The 21,163-nt window shown below is 46.4% G+C and overlaps 1 protein-coding gene across 1 annotated transcript in view; it reads right to left on the reverse strand.

Moving 5' to 3' along the window:
- IL1R1 (interleukin 1 receptor type 1) overlaps positions 1–21,163 on the reverse strand; it is a 75,550-nt gene that overhangs the window by 25,352 nt on the left and 29,035 nt on the right. The window contains exon 2 of the mRNA XM_030827696.1: positions 551–627. The gene's annotated coding sequence lies outside the window, so the exon portion shown is untranslated. The remainder of the gene's footprint in view (positions 1–550; positions 628–21,163) is intronic.

The following is a 21,163-nucleotide window of genomic DNA, read 5'->3' on the forward strand; positions in this document are numbered from 1 at the left end:
TCAGAGGGGAGAAGCAGGGACAGGCTGGGCCAGACTCACTGAGGTCGGGGCAGGTAGGGCAAGGGCCAGGTTGGGGGGCAGGTTCAGGTACCCACAGACAGCTCGGAAAAGATGCTCAGAGGGTGCCACCCACAGTGTCATAGACCCAGATCTCTTGGAACGAGGTGAGCAGTACTCACTCGAGCAGAAAGCAAGAATTTGAATATGCGGTGACAGTGGAGTGAAAATGGACAGCAAGGCCTGGAAGGGGTTGAAATTGAGGAGAGCTTGGCCACAGCACTGGAACCCACCATTTCCCAGGTCTCTACTGTAGCACAGGCAAGGTGACCTGGGAAAGCAAACAGGCATTGGCTCTTACTGGGGCTGAAGCCTCCTTCCAAAATGTAATAAAACCATCAAGCTGCCCCAAAGAGTAATGTGTCAACAGAAATAAAATATCTTTGCATACAATGGAATGTAGTCCAGGGCCCCTGGATCTGAGAGTGGAGGAGTTCAGCTGTTTGTGAGAAAAGGCCAGCCATGGGACCCTGGGGTGACTCGGCCCTGTTACCTTGGAGAAGGCCTTGTCTTTTACCAAGGGGTCCAGCTTCTCAGGAGGGAGTCACCATCTTCAGAGGGTGCGTCTAACTGGGGAAGGAAGAACACATGAGTGAAGTGTGAATGAAGAGGTCTAAAGGCACCAATTGCTGTGAGGATCTCAAGAGGCATGTATTAGTCTGTTTTCATGCTGCTATAAAGAAATACCTGAGACTGGGTAATTTATAAAGGAAAGAGGATTTAATTGACTCACAGCTCCGCATGGCTGGGGAAGCCTCAGGAAACTTACAATCATGGTGGAAGTGGAAGCAGGCATGTCTTACATGACAGCAGGAGAGAGAGCAAGGGTGGAAGTGCCAAACACTTTTAAACCATCAGATCTCATGAGAATTCACTCACTATCATGAGAACAGCATAGGGAAAACTGCCCCCATGATCTAATCACCTCCCACCAAGTTCCTCCCTGGACACATGGGGATTATAATTTAGATGAGATTTGGGTGGGGACACAGAGCCAAACCGTATCAAGGTGTCAGAAAGGTCATGACATTTAAATGATCATGAAAATAAGTCCAGTGTTTAACAAGTGTATGTTCCATAATCCTTGGGGACAGGATACTTCTAGGAAATCAAACCACAGGGAGGGAAGAATACAAAGAGCTTGACAACCACAAGGTATTTTGATTAAACACATGCATGTGGCACTTTGCTAGACACCGGGGTGCAGAAATGAATCAAACCACCTCTAGGGATGTCATGACTCAGTGCATCATCTCAGTGAAAATAGAGCTTGAGTTTTGCCAGAGAGAAATGCACCAGAGACCAGAAAAAAATGAGCAGGCCCTGTTTAAGAAGCAGGTATCCTCACTCTTCCATTACCAAGCATGTTAACATACCTACACCCCATATCACATTAATTTAAGACAACCTCAAAAAGCTGGGTTGTGGTAGCCTTACTGCTATGTCCTACAGATCTTTCACCATTAATTCACCTGTTTTTGCAGTTTTCTTTTAGTATTTTGGAGTCTAATTTTTTTTCTTGTCTGAATTATTTCTTCGGGCCTTTGAAAAGCTTGTAAGACCTAAGGACAAGGCCTTTTAATGGCCATCAATAAAACAGCCTGACTAATTCAACACAATGTATTTTCCTTAGACTACACAAACTAAATCCCAAGCTATTATTCACTTTGAGGCAGTACACAGCATAACACAAGGTATCAGAGGTGCGTTGGCCCATCAATTGGAATCATATCATAGCAGAAACTCAAAGAGGAGACCCTCACATCCTCCTGCTCCCACTCCTAGGACAGTGCCCTCCTGACTGACTCCTGTGAGTGTGCCCCAGATATGACAGCAGCTACTGGGAATTAGGTAGTGAATGGCACCAAAATGTATGGAATGGGGGAGGGGGAGGAGGAGGGGAGGGATGGATTTATTTGGGAGGCCCAGGAAGCTTCTTGCAGAGAAGGTGACTCCCCACACTCTTCTTTTTTTTTTTTTTTTTTTTTTTTTTTTGAGACGGAGTCTCGCTCTGTTCCCCAGGCTGCAGTGGTGCGATCTTGGCTCACTGCAAGCTCCGCCTCCCAGGTTCACACCATTCTCCTGCCTCAGCCTCCCGAGTAGCTGGGACTACAGGCACCCGCCACGAAGACCGGCTAATTTTTTGTATTTTTAGTAGAAATGGGGTTTCACCATGTTAGCCAGAATGGTCTCGATCTCCTGACCTCGTGATCCACCCGCCTCGGCCTCCCAAAGTGCCGGATTACAGGCGTGAGCCACTGCGCCCGGCCCCCACACTCTTCTAATGGCCTCATTTTCCCTCCTTTTTTACCCCAGAAACTTCACTTAAGAATCTATATACTCACTGTCTCCACCACTCATCCATTGCTGAAGTGACCACCATGTATGTGCCCTCTAAGCTCATTGCTCCTCTGAAATGCACTGCCCAGGCCACTACCCTCTTAGGTTCTCCATGCCAAGACCCCTCTGTCTCCAGCCCACTGGACATCTCTGCAGCACCTGACCCATCCCACCGCCCCCTTCTGCCCGGCCCCTGGGATGAGGGTAATCGCCCCCTACTCTTCTGCCTTCACTGTCCAGTTGGCTCTGTGTCCAGCACTGGCTCCCCGCCTTGCCGTTTATAAGCACCGTGCCATTCCACCTCCATGTGCCTCTATGGCACTTCGTGGGTCTGGAAGTCAATTCTTCCAGTCCTAGCCTGGAAGCTTCTGGGATTTCTGACCATCTCAGAGCTGATTCTGATCAGAAGCTTCCCCCAGCACCCTTACAGATATCCGCTCCTCCAAAGCCAGGCGTGATGAGTGACACAGGCTCTCCCTGGTGCAATGCACCGAGGTGCCTCGAACTGGTGGCTCTGGGCCCCCTGGCTCTGGTAACATTGGGTAGCTCCCCTAGTTGTTGGCCTTCCCTACTTGGGCCAGGGAAGAAAGCAGTGCAGAGCAGACCCTCCGGTCTCCCACACCCATGAGGAGGCCCATCCTACACATCTTACATGCCTGTCATAAGAGCTCAATAAATACTTGTGGAAGAAAGGAAGGAGGGAGAGAGGGAGGGAGGGAAGGAATCCACCTACCTACCCACCCATCATTTTTGCATAAGACACACGGGGATGAAAACCCAGCCTAGAATCAAAGAAGAGAAAGGATGGAATAAGGGTACTGGGCGTAGGTCAGAGAATAGGATTGCAAGGGGAACTGTCACTGGGGTCTGGAGATGGTCGGAATCATATAGGAGAGGGTAGAATCCTATGTAAGGAGTTAGATAAAGAGTTCACACCCAGATGGCTGTGGAAAGAGTTGAGGGGTGGGGATGACCCTGAGGAGAGGGAACTACAGGAATAGGGCTAGAGACTAAGAAATGTTACTGCCAGAAGGCATACTGGGTAAAGAAACCTCTCTTATTCAGGACTAGTTAATCAAAGTCCATTGTAATTTTTTTCAATGACTTACAGTAAGATTCAAAATGTACCTTTAGAAAATACCAGTAACAATAAAAAGTCACAGATGTGTGTATGCCACTGTTATTTTTCAGATTGAATTTTCCACATAAAATAAAACAAGAAAGAGAAAAGTATTAACTTACTCCATACACTAATAAGCCATAGCATACGGTTCCCCCTGTTCAGCCTTCAAGCAAGGATGCCTATGTTATGTGCGAAACCCCTGGACTGGCTAACATCCTCTCCATAGCAGCTTCCAGGAAAGACAGCGGGCAGTGCTGAGATGCTGATGTCCAGACCCAGGGAGTCAGCCAGATCCTAGGCCTAGGCTCGTCATCCCCACTTCCGGAGGCCTTGTCCATTCACTGCAGCACACCAGGCTTTATGTGACAATCACATCCAAAAGCTTGCGATTGTGAAGATCTTCCCAAATACAGTCCCCATTACTGTTTGGTTATCATGACGTATTTGGAAACACTGGCGTATCACAACATGACTACAGCAGCACGTGCAACACACACAAAAAGTTACTTGATTAAAGACAAAATGAAAATGCATATTTGAGGCATAAAGTAATTTCCTACTAGTCCCAGAATGAGAAACTATAATGTGAAACAAATTACAAAAGTAGAAATTAAGTACAAGAATTAACAATGAACTTATCGGCCCCCAACAGAAGCCCCCCTTCCAGGAAATACTGACTTCATCCAACAGCACCTTCCTGTCCCTCTACAAGGAATTTCATACCCAGTGCACGCACGGGAAAAGTGACAGCTGGGGAGAGAGGGGCTGTCACAGGAACCCAGGTTTCTTCCTCAAGGCCCAGGGCCCAGTGCAGGGGAAGGAGGCACTTTTCCTGCTGTGTAGCCACAGTGCATTTATTAAACAGCTTCTTTTTCTTGAGGAATTTCCCACAATGTTGAGGAATTCCATTCTTATTCCTGAGGAATTCCCCCACATTGTGAGCCCTGTCTTCTAGGATAGAAGCTAGGCACAGGCAAGGTGGCACAGAGCAGATGCACCCCAGATAGAATCAGAACCTCCTGGAGGTCCACTTCTGGGGACAGCAGCAGCAGAGGTGCCCAGAGCTGGGAGAAGCTCATCCTGGCACCTGGCATTCCATGTCTGTCCAAACATAGGCTGCGCTGTCCTCACCATGAGACCTGCACAGAGCAGTCTCACTGCATGTCTCCTGCTGTGTCTAGCTACATTAATCTCCATTCCTCTGTCTCTAGCCTCTCCCCAGCTCCCTTCCATATTGGGAGGGGCCCTGAGCATGCACACAGGTAGATGTCAAAGTCTACCTGTGTCTATCCCCCTCTGTACAGCCCTGGCCAGTCTATGAACCAGGCAGTTGAGTCCATGGGAATGATCACACAGGCCCTGGAATTAGGGCCCAGGGTGTTTGGGGAGGGAATTCAGGGGTCCCAGGTACATGAGGGACATGGTTAAGAACAGGGGTGCTGGTGGGTTAGGATTAGGCCAAGTGGGCACATCCTCTTAAACTTCCACACTTCTTGCCATGCTGAGGGATGTGTCTGGCCAAGCTGCAGAGCAGAGCCCTCCAAGGCACAGGGCCAAATCTCTACAGAGTCCCAAGAGGAGAGAACAGACAGCAGTAGATGACTCCTCCTTCTTCCAGGGACCTGACATAGCCAAGCCCCAAATCTGAGATTTATAAGAAAATCCTCACTGCACTTTCTACATTTCCACCTGATAGCAACACACTCTTCTACCTTGCCATGGAGTGATGAGTAAATGCATTTACAGCATCATTTAATACAGCCCCTCATCCCAAATGTTAACCAATATGTGCATATGTGTAGATCTGATGTAATGGAGAAATACTCAGAAAATTAGGCTCCAAGTTATTTGCCATAACTGAGAAGTGACCATGAATGAGTCCTGAAAAAACAAGGTCTAAAGCAGGTTCTTTAGCTCATGAAATGTCACAGCCCATGTGTTCTACTGAAAATCCATGGAAACATGTACGGGGAATGTGTTACAGTACTGGAACCAAGCCCATAATTATGATGTCCTCCTGTTACCCCTTTGTTTGTTTGTTTGTTTGTTTGTTATGAGACAGGGTCTTGCTCTGTTACCCAGGCTGGAGTGCAGTGGTGTGATTACAGCTCACTGCAGCCTTGACCTCCTGTGTTATTCCTTTGTTATAAGAATTCATACAGCTATTAAAAAGTCCCCATCATTGTTAAACACAAAAATGTCAGTTTGAAAGAGAAGGTAAAAGGGACTTACAAAGCCATAGAACCACACACTTATGGAAAAGACTTTAGACCTCCATACTTACACAAGCCCTGGCTTAGAATCCACAAATTCCCAGGGAGAAGCTACAGACAGCCAGAGAGCCTGAAGTCTGTCTCCCTAGGTTACTAATTTCACCCAAAGATTTTCTCGGGGAAATTATTATTTTTCTATTAGAGCAAATGTGGATATATTATGAAGCAGAAAGAAAAATCTCCACAATCTAAGATAAAACATGAGGCTTCAAAGAAGCATCACTTAGAGTGGGCTGCTTTGGAGTGCTAGGTTGAGCCTTTGCTTTTTATTTCCCAGAAGGAATCCCTGGGAGGTAAAATCTGAGTGGCACTGTCCTAAGTAAACGTCCATAATAATCTCTATGCAATTCTGATGAGAAATGGAAGCATCAGAGCCCCACACACTCATACCTGTGGGGCAAATTAGAGGGAGTGACCTACCCCTAATGACCACAGAGCCCAGCCAGGAACTTCCCTACCCAAGCTAGAGCAGGAAAGTGTGGAAATAACTACAGAGCGTGCTGGGGACCACTGTAGTGTGTTCCAAACATGACATAATGGTTTCCATCCCGTGGAGATTAGTCACCCACGCTCTATCACATGCACACAACCCAAAAACCCAACTGTGTGTTCAATGTGGTCACCTCTGATTTTCCCCCAGAGAAACAGCTCTACCAAACTATGAGTAAACACTCCCACAGCAGGGAAACAGAAGCTCACTCACCATCTCAGAAAGCCCAGGAAACACCAAGCCTGGCAACGCTCCTATCAGTAGAGGAATCCTAAAGCCTCGCTCATAGTTATCAATGGCTTATTTACCCATATAAATGGGAGAAGGAAAGTTTTATTTTTATCATTGAGGATGCACAAGGATATGAAGATAAGGTAAAAATTTCCCAAGAGGTTTCAGGTGTCGCTATGAAATCTCAATTATTCAGCTAATACAGGGCGAAAAGCCACAAGATTGGTGGTTTCAAGTAAGGCATGTGGATTTTAAGGGCAAAAGGGGCAATGAGACAGAGAAAGACAGGATCACTGTCACCAGATGCCACAGATGGGGATGGACCTACCCCAAGCCTCTTGACCACTAGGTTCTAGGTTGAAGTCTGACTTTTCCATCTCACCCCTACAAACCTCCTAGGGCTCCTGGACAACAGAACCAGAACCCAGAGACAGGGATGGGCCTTGTCTCCTGTCCCTTGTCCCCTTTCTAAATGCCCTGCCTTGCGCTTCCCAGCCTCCCCTATACCTCCAACATGCCTCCTCTCCAGCCACCAGGGGCTACGATGCCAAGGCCACTATTGCACTGGACTTGTCAAAAAGTTGACTGAGAACCAGAGACCTTTCTCCCTGGAGCACTGCCTCCCAGTCTGGCAAGAACAGCTATTTCTCAGATTGGGATCCACAGACAGTTTCAGAGGACTAAGCCTTCTCTACAATAATCGTTACATTGTTTTCACTTCTATAATTTTTTTATTGGGGTAAATATTTTTCACCATATTGTGCATGGTGAAACACACAAAACTTAAGTGGACAGTTCCATAAATTGCAACAACTGTGTGCACCAGGAATACTTCATCAGGATGTAGACCATTTCTGCCACCCCCCAAAGTTCCCTTGTGGCCCTTTGCCCCCACACACAAAGCACCAACCTTTCTGATTTCTAACTCAACCTCTACGATCCTATAGCAAGTAACGGAAGTGCATTTCTGATGGCTGGCTTAGACATGTCCGGTGCCCTGCTATCTCAGCACCCACGCCTGCAATGGCACTTTAATCACTCACTACCCAGCAATGCAGGGAAAGCAGTGGTTCTCAGTGGGGTGGGTATGGCCCTTGAGGGAGCATTTTGGAACCTGTGGGGAAGAGGACCCTGGGTGATCGGGATGCATTTAGCATTGGAGGCCATCGATGCTTGACATCTGGAACAACACAGGCAGTTCTGCTGAGTAAAGACTTGTCCTGCATGACCTCCAGGGGTCTCACAGACATTCATACTGATGGAAACATATTTACAGTGTTTGAAGCCTAGCCCCCCAACTCCCTTCCACATTCATACAAAATATATATATTGTTGGCACAAGTTTATACACACTGAATTTTTCAGGAATGCAATCAATCACTGTGAAAATTGAGAGAAGAATGGCCTTTCGCTACCATCGAGAACTTGACCAAGAGTTATTCATCCTTCAGTGGCATCTGGATGGCCACTGAGACTCACCTGTTCCCACCCCATGGCAGCTTTACTGCAGACTATAGAAAGCACCGGCTCCCCTCACTAGGTTGTAGTTCAGCTTAGCTCAAGCGTCTGCACTCTGAAATGCATAATGTTAATACAAATTGCTTTTATTTCTCAACATCTAAGTATTACATGGATTTTTTAAAGTTATGTTGTAGATAAGTTTTATTATATCATTTCAAAATTATAAAAGGGGTGTTTTAAAATATTTGCATTAACGGGGGGTGTTGGGTTTTAATGAGGTGAGACCTACTGATGGAAAGTGACACCATCTAACTTTTCATTTAACTCTTGGTCATTAGTCATTGGCTGCATTTTCAGGGATCTATGAGTTCTCACATTTGGGAAGCCAAATGTGCAGATAGCAGCATGGCTAGACTCTTCCTGTTCACAGCTCGCTGAACCATGATTACCGAACTGCACTTACAGGGAGGGTCATTTCAAGACACCACCGAAAACTCACTATTCTCACCACTTTTTCAGGGATCTTTAAAAGGAAGTTCCCACTCCTCTCTATGCCAAGAATGCTTTTTCTCCCGAGCACTTTGCTTTCATCTTGAAGACACTGCTGGCTGTGCCCTGCAGGGTTTCCTCTTTCCCACTGCCTACAGGAAAGGGTATTTATGCATTTATGTATTTATGTTGTCAACCTTGGCTACCTGGGGGGCTTTGAAAATACCGGTGCCCAGCACGCCTCCAGAGATGCTAATTTGTTTGCTCTGCATCCAGTCCTGGCATTTCCCTGAGTGCCTCTGATAGTGCTAAAGTGCAGGCAGAGCTAAGACCCAGGCTTCCCTCCACATTCACGGCCCCACTTGAGTAATTTTACCAGCATCTAGGTCGTCAGGGTTTACACTGCACACGTCAAGCCTCATTTCAGACTCCACTTCATCTCTGCTCTTGTTTTCCTTTTACCCTACTTTTAATTTATGGGACCCCTGTCTGCTCGTGGGCATGAGTCCTCTTGGGAAGTGATAGGTGTCTACATCATGCTGCCATGTGTGAGCTCCTGGATGTGCATGAAGAGGAGACAGCACAGAACGCAATATGCAGGTGACTGGGACCTCAAAGAGCTCCAGCCCCTTTCAGTACCTGGTGAGGTAACTTGGGGCCAGGGCTTCCCGCATGCTCCCTGCACTAAGCATGGCCAGGAGGCTCCAGCAGCATTTCCTGGACCCACAGCAGACAACCAGAGGAGAAAAAGGCTGCTGACAGTGCAGATCCTTGTCTTGTGCCACCAGCCCACCTCACAACCTCAAGGAGAAGAAAATGCAAACCAAGCACCCACTCAGAGCAACAGATGGGTAGCATCCTGGAGCTGTGCCATGGCAGGTGAGCCGCAGGTGCCCCTGAAAACTTCTTTTAAAATGGAAAATACCTAGTATATCCATTATGTAGCGTAAGAGTATGAGGATCTCTGTACTTCTCCACCCACTGTGCTGTGGTAATTTCACCGCAATTGTCCAGCTTTGCCTCTCTTATTACTGAAATGTCTTCTCCATAATGTCCCAGCTTGCAGGTGGACACTCAACTCACACTGATGCATCCTGGCCACAGGGTTTCCATCCACCCTGGTCCCTGTGCATGGCCAAGCCACAGAGTGTAGCTCCACCTCCTACAGCTCCACATCCTAGGAACTGAGGCAAGGGACACCATGAACTTGGAGAATAGCAGCCCTGCAGTTCTCTAGGGAACTACAGAGCTGCATCTGTGCCCATCATCTCCTCGTCCTCTCCACTGGAGCTGCTGAGTGGTGTCCTCTAGGTAGCCAGTGCATCCACACCTTGTACAAAGGGGAGAATTTCAAAGACCCCCCTTTTGAAGAGAGACTGCTGACATCCTATGTCTTACCAAGAAGACTCACGTCCATGAGGGGACAGAGGTTTTCACTTGTCCTATTCACTGCTGTCTCCCCACCACTCACCACAGTACCTGGCACATAGTAGATAGTCAATAAATCTTTAATAAATTAGTGACTCTACTATTAAGCAGTGTTTCACCAATGGTGAGAGGTTGACTCAAAAGATGTCACAGGTTTCAGAACCATAAAAAAAAAACAACTGGATGTCACATTATGACATACAAGCAGGGCCTATTAGAAATAGGGGGGCTGCTCTGGGGTTGCCAAGGTCATGTGAGAATTCAGATCAAATATCCTTTCCTGAACAGCATGGAGGCCACATGTGAGGGTGGACGGGTGCAGGAGACGCTTCACACACAGCAGCTTGGCAGCTAGCCAGAGACTGAAAATAAATCAGAGTTCCACACCCCTGCCCCAGCAAACCCCATTCTCGAAGGCTCTGCCTTTCTGTCTAGCATAAAAGTTAACGTCGGATATGAATACAGAATATTAAACGAAATATCAAATGAGATATCACACAATAAATTAGGAGGGATTGAGAAAGAAAACAATGCCAACAGCCGCTTGGTAAACTGGATGGCAAAAAGGACAGTGAACGTCCCCATGCCACCTCTGGCTTTCCTCAGCTCATCAATAGTCATGGAGTTCTGTTTCATACATTCAATTTCCAGAAGCCTGGCACCAAACCGCAGCGACTGAGACATCCATCACATTCCCGTGACGAATGGACCCTTGCTCCATGACATCAGGAGCCCAAGTTCATGGTGTCCCTTGCCTCAGTTCCTAGAATGTAAAGCTAAATCACAGGAATGTGCCCATCTGAGAAGCTACCCTGCCCCAAAGATAACGCAGTGTAGAGACAGCCAAGCAGGAGCCAGCATCTGCGTGCCTTCCCAGAGGCCTTCCTTCCTCCCGGCAGCGCAGAGGAGAAAGCTCTGGCAGGCAGGGACGAGTGGGAGGGAAGACAGAGGGGGCTGGATGCAGAGGTCTTACCCTCCTTCAGGACATCACCCTCCAACAAGTTAGTCACCTAAACTTCTGCTTCCCCCGCTGTAAAACAGGGGTGATGACAGCACCCTCCTCACAAGACTGTAGGGAGGATAAAAGACCAGTCGCTGTAAAGGGCCTTATAAACTGTAAAGTGCTGGGCATGCCTGTTGTAAATAATGAGTGTCTTCTCAGCGCCAACTTGCTTGTAGCTACATTCCCTAGCACCATCCTTTATCTGGAGGGGCAACAAGTTACCCTCCCCAGTGTGGTTAAGGCCTCAGCCCCTTACCTTGTTAAGGAGACTGATGGTCCTGAGCCTAACCTCTAAGAGGGACGCTCCTGAACCTGTAGAAAGCAGCCGGATAGAAAACCTGAAAGCCATTGACACGGGAAGTCGCACACCTACCTAGAACCCCCCTCCAGAACAATCGGCAAGTTCCTTCAAACGACCTGAACAACGTTAACTCCCGCTCCACACAGGAAACACACACACGCAGACCTCACCGCCATCCCCTTCTTACACAACACACTCTGACAACCATGTGCAACTTAGGGAGGACGCTCACGGCGTCCTGCAGAACGGGGGACTCAAAGGTGTCAAGGCTGCGGTCCGTCTCACCCCTACCTAATCCCCGTACCTGGACGGACGGCCGTGGAGGGTGATGGGATCCCAGCCGCGGGCGGAACCCGGCTCAGCTCGGAGGGGCGGGGCGAGAGCCCTAGGAGCTGAGCAAGGAGTGCTTCGAGGCGCGGGCGCGCGATTGTCACATTCCTGCCGCTCCCTGGGGCGCGCGGGGCAGGCCGGCGCCCCCACTGCCCGGCCCGGCCGCGCTCCGGCTCCTCCCGGCCGGCGCCGCGCGCTCCGAGTCGGCTCCGGGCGCCGGGTACAAGCTTCGCCCGCCCTCGCGGCCGGGAACTGCCGGGCGCGGTTCTGGCTCCAGCCCCGCCGCTGCGGGGGCGGGGAGCGGGCGGAGACTGCTCGGCTGGGCCAGTCTGCGGGCTGCGAGCGAGCTGGCCGGGTGTCCCCAACTCTCCACCCGGAGGAGCAGGCGCGGCTGGACAGACCCCTCCGGACGCCGCCCTGCCCCTGGCAGCCCGCAGGGGTCCCGCCGGTTCCAAAGTATTGGAGAGCTGCCGCGCGCTCCCGAGTCGCGGCCCGGCTCCTCCAGGGCTGCGGCGGCTCCACTAGAGTTAGTTGAGACAACTCACCTAGCCACCACGACCTGGCTCTACTACCCCCATGGAGCCTGGCTGCGACCCGCGAATTGAGTTGGCGACTGCAGGGCATCAGATCCCGAAGCAAACGCTCGCCAGAGCGACCTCTGGAGCTTGGTGCCTGGCCCCGGGCTCTCTCCGACTGGCTTTGTGCACTAATTTCTTTGTACCTCCGTTTCCTCTTCTGTGAAAAGGGATCATAACAGCACTCATCTCATGGAGTGGTTGAGAACAGTTTAAAAAAAAAAAATGAGCTAATACATATAAAATAGTGCCAGGCCCAGAGCTGATGCTACTCACGCGTTATCTGCTAGTTTCATTGTTGCTGTTATGCGCCCGGATGAAAAAAGCAATTTAAGTGTCATACTATAAAATCTTGATACCACACTTGGGGGCAGACAGGGTTTTTAAAATTTTAAACTTAAAACCCACTTATGCCCACCAGCTCACTTTGCCAATGAGAATTCACACCCAGGGGAACAGAAGGATGGCCAAGGTCATGCAGCGAACTCCTGGCAGGATCACACCTTGGGCTCCTTGCAGGGAGAGGAAGGGAGGGCGCAGTGGTCGAGTCCGCAGCTCCCTCGGGCTTTCCCCCTCCACTTCGCTAGTCTTCAGCAAGGGACTGGCCCCTCCAGCTTGCTTGGAGGTCTTCATGGGCCATCCCTCCAAGAAGAGTTTTAATAAATGATGATAGCTTCCTTCCTTCTAGTACACACCGCCCCTTCCTGCATCCCTTTCAGACTGGGCAGGCTCTTGTTCTCCTAACCCACCCCTGGATATGCCTCTTTAGAAACTCAAGAATTGAGGTAACCTGAGCCTCAGCTGTCCCCGGACAAATCCAGGCTGGAGGAAAAGATGAAGGAATGAGCAGTAGAAGCTCATCTGCCCTAAAAGCTGTCTTGCAACCTGGCATGATGACAATTTCTCATTCTTAAACAATCTGTTTCCAGAAGCTTTTATGGTTCCTTTTTCTCGAGAAAGCAGGCTTACATCAGAGGCCAGTGACGTAGCATTATGAGAATTCCTTAATAATCCCAGCTCTCAATATTCCTTTATACAGCAGAGGGTCTCACAGCCTTGACTCCACTCAGAATCACGGGAGGACATGACACTCCTGTGTTCAGATCAGTCACATCAGAGTCTCTGGGGCTGAGGCCCAAAAGGCAGTGTTTTTAAAGCTCCCAGGCAATTCCAGTGCACAGCTAGGGTTGCAAGCAGTTATTCCTCTAAGCTCCCACAGTGATGCCATTACTGTGAATCCTCCAACTGAAGGCTGCTTCAACCACATGTCCAAATGGCAGTTCTGAAAGCTACAGCAGGTGGGCCTGGCTGAATGCTGTGGAACAAGCCCAGAAGCACTATGATGGTGAACATAAATTCGTCTTTCCATTTTCATAATAAAGGTTTTTAAGCAGTTTACAAGTAGAAAGTGAAATTTATTTGTGCAACCATGTAGAAATAAAATCCATAATTTTTGTCTTTTTTAAGTGTTGTCCCCTTTCAGCCACTCCTACCCAGTGTCCTGCTAGACATGCAGGCCTCTAGACCCAGGTGGGACTCTCAAACACCCACCCAACACAGAAATGGAATCGGAAGACCTCCTCTTTCTCACCTTATAACCACTATTCTATCTGGGACCTTGAGGTCACCTTCTCCCTCACTCAGCCATCCTGACCACTTTCACTGACTCTCTCCTTCCCTTTATTTCCTTTCCTTGGATAACAGGTGTGCCTGCCTGTCTCACTCCATCCCCTGGGTAGGAGGCTCCCATAAGGTGGAGACTGTCATCCCTGTATCCCTATCTGCTCTGGTCTCAGCACCACAAAAATGCTCTGAGCACATCAACATCTTTTAGTGTAAAGCCTGCCGCTTACACTGACATTGTATACTAGTGATGCAATCCAATGGTCCACATCTTGGACAAAAACTTACAAGAAACAGAAATATCATTCTTAGCCTCTGGACACCTTCCGGGGTGTCTCCCTCCCACCTCTGAAATGCTTATCTTTCAGACACTTAAATGAGACCCTGTCCCCTGAGGGTTTTCAGTTTCTCCTCCGCCTGTCTAGCTGATCAGATCCCAAGACCCTCTTTGGGAAGAGTTTCTGATAATGCACATGAAACAAAATCATATTGACTGACACAACATAATCCAATGCCTGAAAAATAAAACATCTCCTATGGCCCATGTGGCAGGACATTTTGAAAGACTGTCCATTATAAACATTAAGGCTAGGCTTGAAAGAAGAAGTATTTTATGCTTTTTTTCCTTGAACCTCCAAAGCCAAAGTATTGGACAACTTAGACCATAAAGTTTATATCATAAACCATGGAGTACAGAAGAATGTATGGTAATGTAAAGCTATTTGTTTTTGTTCCCACTCCAAGGAACAAAGTTGACCAGCAGGTGGGAAGGGGAGAAGCAGAGGGAGGAGGCTGCTGTTTACTAGACCCTGAAGGTTCTCTGAGGAGTGACTCAGAGCTTCCACTATTCAGCACCACCTAATAAGAGAAATCCTGGTGTATTAGGCCATTCCTACATTGCTATAAAAAAATACCTGAAACTGAGTAATTTATAAGAAAAGAGATTTAATTCTCTCATGGTTCTACAGGCTATACAGGAAGCATGGCACTGGCATCTGTTGGGCTTCTGAGGAGGCCTCAGGAAACTAACAATCATGGCAGAAGGTGAAGGAGGTGCAGGTACGTCACATGGCCAGAGCAGGAGGAAGCGAGAGAGAGGTGCGGGAGGTGCCACTCACTTTTAAATGACCAGATCTCACGTGAACTCAGAGAAAAAGCTCGCTTATCACCAAGGGGATGGCCCAAGCCATTCATGAGGGATCTACCCCCATGATCCAAACAATCCCCACCAGCCCCCACCTCCAACATTGCGGATTACATTTTAACATGAGATTTGGGCAGGGACAAATATCCAAACTGCATCATCTGGCCTCCTCCTGAGTGAAGAGGTTGATGGAGAAGACTGGAAGAGAGGAATGCCACTTGGCTTCCCAGCCTAGTTCTGGACACCACCAGGGTCATAGCAAAGCCCCGTGTCCAACATGGCCTGAGCCAAAGAGCAGGCCTAGCAGCAGATATGCCTGGGCCTCAGGACAGGCTGCCCTGAGAAAAGTCCAGTGCATCCCAGAGTGTTCAAGTAAAGCGGCTGAGAGTCCTCAGACACTCAAAGGGGGCAGTGAAGAAGCTAAGAAGACCAAAGAGCCCTTGGACTTAGTCTGATGGGACAAGCATGGTCCTAGCTGAAGTTTTCAAGAACAGAGGACAACTCATGGACCAGAACCCCTCCCGGGACACCAGGACAACCATTCTTCAGCTCGGTCCACTTCAGCCCCACCACCCCCAAAGAACTCCACTGATCCTTCAGAAAAAGCAAATGCAGGGTTTGGAAGGAAAGAATTCTGAAGAGATTGTGTTACTATCCCCAGAGAGACTGAGTTTGAACCAGTGGAGACAAAACAACTCTAAATTAGTGAGATCTTTTTCTACCATCAGGTGGAAATGAGAATTCCTAAGTCAAGTTGGCTTCAATTATAAAGAAATAAAGAAAATTACATTTTTGCACAGAGGGCCTCTGTGATTCTTAATTTGCTGCACATATTTTTGTTATTTATGGCACTGCCGGTAAACCCTCACAGAACCACAACACGGATTGGAAACCACTGTCCTAGATGGACTTCCTTCTACAGCCTAGGTTTTTTTTCGCTCCTTTTATGCATTTTCCATCTGCTGACTTTCAAGTAACTATTTTCTTATCTATATTTCGCCTTACTTTTTCTCACTACAACTTCTCAGTTTCAATCTACTCAACACTCTCCCTTTCCCTAGGCAATTGGTGGTGGGCTACTATGATCATCTTTCCATTCAAATTCCTCTGATTTAATAAGAACTTTACCAACCAGAAAGCCACATGTGAACAGGAAATAAGAGCTGATGAGAAAGTGTGACATATTTCATAAGACAGTCATAGGCAAAAACCATTTCTTAACCTCCTTAATAAGAGGAGGGAGATAAGACATAAGTGACAGGCAGACCAGCCAACTGTTTGTTCTAATTCCAGCTTGAATCTTGCTCAGTGAAGGCAAATGACTGAAAGAGGCTTCTTGCACCTGGTTTTTCCCGTGTTAACAGATATAGCACAGTAAGTTCCAGAGGCCAATAGACTTGGCGACATCCAAGTACTGTTGCACCTAACAGAACCAGATTGGTGGCCTCTGTCTCTCATGCCACTGGCTTCTGATTGCTTTAACACATAAAATTTGAAGCACCAGGAAGTGAACTGTCTATGGTCACCCAAAAGGCAGCCCTTCCCATCATCCAAGAAGTGCCTGTTCTAACCTCTGTGCTCCATCATATGCCAGACATGTAAGAAGAATACAACCCTTTTAAAACTTATTCTTAAATGTAATACTCTTTCCCTTGTAATTCCACACAGTCCCACCAATCTTTGGCTTTCTGCAATTTTTTGTAATTGGTCTCTAAGTTTTGTCACTTTTCCTTTTACACAAGCAATTTCCAAAATCTAGATTTTCGTGTTGGAGCCTTTCAACCTTTTAATCTTTCTGAATGTAACTGTCAATGTATTTTCTCTAGGTGGCTTCCTTTTAATAAGATCAATGTAGTAAATTAAAGATAACTGCAAATTCTTTGCTCCTCATCTAATTTAGAGGTAAAGTCTAATTTTCCTCCTCTTGAATCTGGACTGGCTTAGTGACTTGTTCAAACAATTTCAACCAATAAAATATGGTGGAATTGACTTTCTGGGATTTCTGAGCTCAATCATAAAAAGGCTTTCAGGTTCTTCCTGGGCCTCTTAGAACACTCAGTCTTGATGCCCAGAGCTGCCAGGTAAGTACCATGACTGTCCCAAGACCACCATAGTGTTAGGAAGCTCAAGCCACATGTAGACCATGTACAGGTGCTCCAATCCACAGCCCCAGCTGTCAGCCAAAGTACATTCCAGCCATCGGAGTGCACCATCTTGGATGTTAGGCCAGTCAACTCTAGTTAGTGGCTGTCTGGCTACACCTGCATGACAGGCCCCAAACGAGAACCACCTAGCTGAGCCTCATCAACCCACAAAATCATGAGAGATAATAATACACTGTTGTTTTGAGTCATCGAGTTTCAGGGTAGATTGTAGCAAAATAATAGATCATCAAAACAATGACTATACTCAGGAATGTGTCATAGTTCTCCATGGCTTATCTTGTACCATATAACTTCAGTCTAGCATGCAAGGTGTCTCAGAATTAAACAACACCTATCCTTCCTTCTCCAGCATCACCTCTGAGCAATGTCCAATTACAAAGGGCTTTCTTAAGATTATTATTATGACCAGCAAACAAAAACTGAGAGCTATGAGATGGTCAAATAGGTTTAGTTTTGAATATACTATTTTGAGTAAAAGAAGTAGCTATAACTATGTACTTTTAAGGAAATGCTAACTAGAATGATTTTGTTTCTGGTGTTGTTATTCAATGATTTTCTGGGAACTAACACAGCCCATGAGAAGTAAGTCTCCACTAGTAAAGATACTTGGAAGAGTGAAGAGCAGGCCACTATCAGCAAAGGAAAAAGAAAAATCTGGTCAGACGCAGGAGTGCCATATTTGTTTAATCATTTCCCTAATGTCCAACTATTACATTCACATCCAACCATTCCTCTTGTATTTCTTCAGAACAAACAACTTGGCAACAGCTCAGCAATAGGTGAATGGCTTTCCATCAAGAATTACTGTTATCCAGCCGGGCACGGTGGCTCACACCTGTAATCCCAGCACTTTGGGAGGCCGAGGAGGGTAGATCATGAGGTCAGGGGTTCGAGACCAGCCTGTCCAACATGGGGAAACCCCGTCTCTACTAAAGATACAAAAAATTAGCTGGGCATGGTGGTGCACACCTGTAATCCCAGCTACTTGGGAGGCTGGGGCAAGAGAATCGCTTGAACCCGGGAGGCAGAGGTTGCAATGAGCCAAGATCGTGCCACTGCACTCTAGCCTGGGTGACAGAGTGAGACTCCATCTCAAAAAAAAAAAAAAAGAAAAGAAAAAGAAAAAAAGAAAAAAAAATACTGTTATCCATGACTGCCCTGAGGGAGAATGGGAGCTAGGAAAGTTCTCTGCCTCAGGCCCAGGGATTGGGAGAAGATTCCTTCTCCCAATTCCTTCTTTGTTTCTTGCACTATCACGGGTAAATTACTGTCTTAAGAGCCTGGATGGCAGTGCTGAGTTGTTCCTACTCTGGGATAGTTAGACCTGCTGAAAAGCTCAGCATACCATCTAGAATATAAGCTTGTTTGTCCTCAGAGGCCAAAGCCACTGGATCTTGAGTCCTCCTGAGACAGAGAATAATAGAAGCCTATCATGTGAATTCCCCAGTAATGGCATGAAAGACTTAGGACCCAGAACTGGACAAGATTTTGGACAGAGGTCCCCTGAGCGTGACTTAGGCATGGGGTCTCAGAAGGTGGCTACTGGATTCCCTTTTATTCCTCTAGATCTGTGCTATGCAATTCATGTAGCCTCTGGAAACGTGACTATTTAAATTATTTTAAATTAAATGAAATAAAAAATGTAATCCCTCAGTTGCACTAGCCACATTTCAAGAGCTCAATACCCACACATTGCTAGAGGCTATCATATTAGACAGAATAGATATAGGACATTCCTTCACCGCAAAATGTTCATTGGACATAGCTGCTTAAGGTTTAGATAATTCAGGGACTCTAGAACAAAAGTCCTTCTCTGGAAAGCCAGTCTTCATCCAAAATGGACAATCTGGTCATTTTAAATCCATACTCGAGCAAGAATCTTCTTCACACTCTTCCTCTTTCCTTTTGATCAACCAGCTGATCATTCATTCTGTATTTCATTGCTTGATCAAATCCTACCTGCTCTCACATGTCCTCTGTATATTAGGTTCTCAGTTTGAATAATATTATAATTGTTATATTCATTAACATAATACTTCGTAAATACATGGATTTGTGCCCATATTCTAATTTTTCTAGTAAAAGTAAATGTAAGAGCTTCAGAGATAGGAATGCATGTACTTCGTAGGGGTGAGGAGTGTCTTCATCCCCTGTCCCAAAACACTCATAGGCAACTCGATCAATGCTCAGAATGTCAGAAGCAGTCAGCTACAAAGAGTGTAAAGCATTTTTTATTGTAGGTACCGCCCACAAAGTTCTGCTGCCCCCACAGTGATATCCAGCAGAGGCAACACTGTGGTTCCCAGGCATAGGGTCATAAAATCAGCAAGAGAGTGTTTATTACCTTTTGATTAAAAAAAAAACAGATTTTAGATAGCATTACATTAGCCAATAAAATTGTAAAAACTTACCATGTTCTACATTTTTGTCATTCCTTTTTGTTTATTCTCCAAGAAAAAAAAAATGAGTTATGGTCCTCTGCCCTGTTCCTTTGACATATTAACTGTGTGCTTGTGAATAACCTAGCAATATCCCAGCTAAATCTGGGCATGAAAATAATGACACCAGGGAAACAGTCTCTAAATTAGAAGATGCCCGTGAAAAGCAGGTGTAGGTATGCACCCAGAACCCAGGTTTTCCTAAGAGCATGAAGAATGATTCCCAGCATGTAAAAGTTTAAATGAAGAGGAAAGCCACAAGTTTACTAGGATGAGAGTTTCTTCCTTCTGCAGTCTCAAGAAAAGGAGAGACCCTCAGGAAGAACATGGTCATTGAGAAAGTATTGATTGCTTTTTCTGTTTTCTCTGCTATCTTCTTGAAAGTAGTGATGCAGGCCAGGCGTGGTGGCTCATGCCTGTAATCCTAGCACTTTTGGAGGCCGAGGTGGGCAGATCACCTAAGGTCGGGAGTTCGAGACCAGCCTGACCAACACGGAGAAAACCCGTCTCTACTAAAAATACAAAATTAGCCAGGCATGGTGGCACATGCCTGTAAACCCAGCTACTCGGGAGGCTGAGGCAGAAGAATCACTTGAACCTGGGAAGCAGAGGTTTCAGTGAGCCGAAATCTGTGCCATTGCACTCCAGCCTGGGCAACAAGAGCGAAATTCTGTCTCAAGAAAAGAAAGAAAGTAGTGATGCAGGTATCTGAAGGACCCAGAAAAAGCTGGTCATTTGGAAAGACCCTGAAACAGACTGCAGAGAGAGCAGCCTAAGCCAGGAAGGGTAGAGTGCAGAGAACACCAACAAGAACAGTGTCAGGCACATCATGGGCTCGGGGGCAGAATAGTCTCTGCCATCACCACTGCTTCACATACAGATCTTGCATAACTTTGGCCAGACTTATTCCTGTTTTTCATATTACTGGATGCTATTGTGAAGGCTATTGTTTTTAAATTTCAATTACTGAATGCTCATTGCTAGTATACAAGTATACAACTGATTTTTGTATATTGATCTTATAACCTACAAAACTCACTTATTAGTTCTAGTAGATTTTTAATAGATTCCATAGTATTTCCTACATAGACCACTATGTTGTCTACAAATAGAATTTCTTTTCTTTTCCAATCTGGGTACCTTTTATTTCACATCTTGACTTTTTTTTTTTTTTTTTTGGCACCAGCTAGATCCCTTAATACAATGTTAAATAGAAGTGAGGAAAGTGGACGTTCTTGCCTTGTTCCTGATCCTAGGAGGATAGCTTTCATTAAGTATGATGTTAGCTGTAGACCTTTTGTACACATCCCTTATCAGGTTGAAGAAGTTTCCTTCTCAGTTTGCTGAGAGTTTTCACCAGGAATAGATGTCGGATTTTGCCAAGTGCTTTTTCTGCATCTGTTGAGACAATTATATGATTGTTTTTCTTTTTTTTTAGTTTCACTAATACAGTGAATTACATTTATGGATTTTTCCAATGCTAAGCCAACCTTACATTCTTGGGATAATACCTATTTGGTCATGATGCATTAGCTTTTTTATATACTGTTGGATTTGATTTACTACTATTTTGTTTAGAATTTTATATCTATGCTCATAAGGAATACTGGTCTGTACTTTCCTTGTAATGTCCTGTTTGGTTTTGATATCTGGGTAATATTAGCCTCACAGAGTTGGGGAGAACTCATGAGT

Source organism: Nomascus leucogenys, chromosome 14 (assembly GCF_006542625.1).
Source record: "Nomascus leucogenys isolate Asia chromosome 14, Asia_NLE_v1, whole genome shotgun sequence".
Classification (NCBI taxonomy): domain Eukaryota; kingdom Metazoa; phylum Chordata; class Mammalia; order Primates; family Hylobatidae; genus Nomascus; species Nomascus leucogenys.